Genomic DNA, 1568 nt, shown 5'->3' with positions numbered 1-1568 from the left:
CTCCTGGTTTGCCTTCACAAGTGCCAGCTCTCGTCAGGATCTTGTGTTTTGTGCTGGAGCCTGAACGGGATTAGGACAAAAAGGAGCTGAAAGGAGAAAAGCTTTAAACTGGTTGAGAACAGTGGACTCGAGTTCATCCAAAACAGGTTTTAAAATTTATCATCCCCTTCATTCAATGCGCTACAAACGCTCCTTTTTGCTGCAGTTTCCTGGTGTCACCCGGGCTGGGCACACCCGCACCTGCCCCGATTCTGCTCAGGCGCCCTTCCCTGTGCCCGGGCAAATCCCCTCTGTGCCACCTCCACCCTGCTGCTCACTCCAGGGCTGCCCAGACGTGGTCAGCACCATGGAGGGGTCTGGGATGTTCCAGCCCCCTTGGCTGAGGGTCAGCAGGTGCCACCTGCGAGCCAAAAAGTGCCGTTATCAGCCCCCGGCGTGAGCAGGGCGAGTAAAACCCCCGCAGTGTTCCCCCTGAGCTCAGCAGAGCCCGGAGGGCCTCTTTAAGAGGGACAGTGGGTTATGAAACACGGGTGATTTAAATGCAAATGGGTGAAAAAACACAAGTTCCTTTATTAAAATGGAAATTGCACTTCAAGCCGCCGCTGCTCCCCACAGCCCCGGGGTGTCCCGGTGCCGGCAGCAGCCACATCCTGTGCCACCGCCTCGGCGGTTTGGGGGGACAGGGTGCCATGGCCAGGCTGTGCCCGGGAAGTCATTTCCAGCCCTCTGTCTCTGGCACATTCCGCGTTGTGAGAGGTGTCACTCAGCTGCAGCTTCGTGAGATCAGCTGTCCCCAAAGTGCTGTGCTGAAGGGAATAATCATTATTTTCCCATTTCCCGAGATCTCCTCACAAAATTTATTCCTATAGCAAGAGGGAAAATAAAAAAATAAAGGCGGCCAGGCCTTTCTGTTCCTCCCTGGGACAGTGATCCAGTGAGGAGCTGGGATTTTTGGCACACTTGGGGCGCAGGGCAGAGAATCAGGGATGATTCCTCCCTTGCAGCATTCCCCATAACCCCCAGCCCGTGTGACACTGCACAACCTGCCCGCAGCACCGGGATCCTCCGCTTTCCCAGCTCCTCCAGGAAGTCCTGGCTGGTGCCTTCTCCCACCAGCCAGCTCGAGTTGCTGGAAGATTATTAAGGATAGCAGGCACTGGAAAAGTCCCAAGTGGTTATCCTCTCCAGTAAGCCCATTCCCCCAGGAGAGCATTTAATTGCCTTTTGAAGGATCCCACAGCCTCTGCGGGAGCCTTCCTGACCACCCAACCATCCTGGCATTTATTCGTCCACGGGGCCTGGCTTGAACTTTGTTTTCCTTTCACTTCCTATTACCGTTCCCCTAATCCTCTCCTCCAGCCCTTTCCCGTCCTTCATCCCGCATCTCCCGCTCTGTCCTTCCCCACTGTGGCTTTCAAGCGTCCCCGTTCTGATCTTCACCACGGGAAATGTCACTGTGAGACACGGCGGGGCTGAGACGGACCTGAAACCAAACCCGGCCTGTAAACAGCCCCGAGCGCCGGCCGGGGCAGCCGGGGGGGAGGCCGGCGCGGCCAGGGGGGGGCCCG

General features: G+C 57.0%; 1 long non-coding RNA gene across 1 annotated transcript in view; it reads right to left on the bottom strand.

Annotated features, from left to right (window-relative positions):
• Positions 1-550: 550 nt before the first annotated feature.
• Positions 551-1568, bottom strand: part of LOC108444928 — a 10661-nt gene continuing 9643 nt past the window's right edge. Inside the window, exon 2 of the long non-coding RNA XR_001859649.1 lies at positions 551-806. This is a non-coding gene — a long non-coding RNA (uncharacterized LOC108444928). The remainder of the gene's footprint in view (positions 807-1568) is intronic.

Source organism: Corvus brachyrhynchos, unplaced genomic scaffold, assembly GCF_000691975.1.
Source record: "Corvus brachyrhynchos isolate BGI_N302 unplaced genomic scaffold, ASM69197v1 scaffold72, whole genome shotgun sequence".
NCBI classification, from domain to species: Eukaryota; Metazoa; Chordata; class Aves; order Passeriformes; family Corvidae; genus Corvus; species Corvus brachyrhynchos.
Note: the sequence above shows the minus strand (reverse complement) of the source record. Positions and strands in the feature narration are given on the sequence as shown.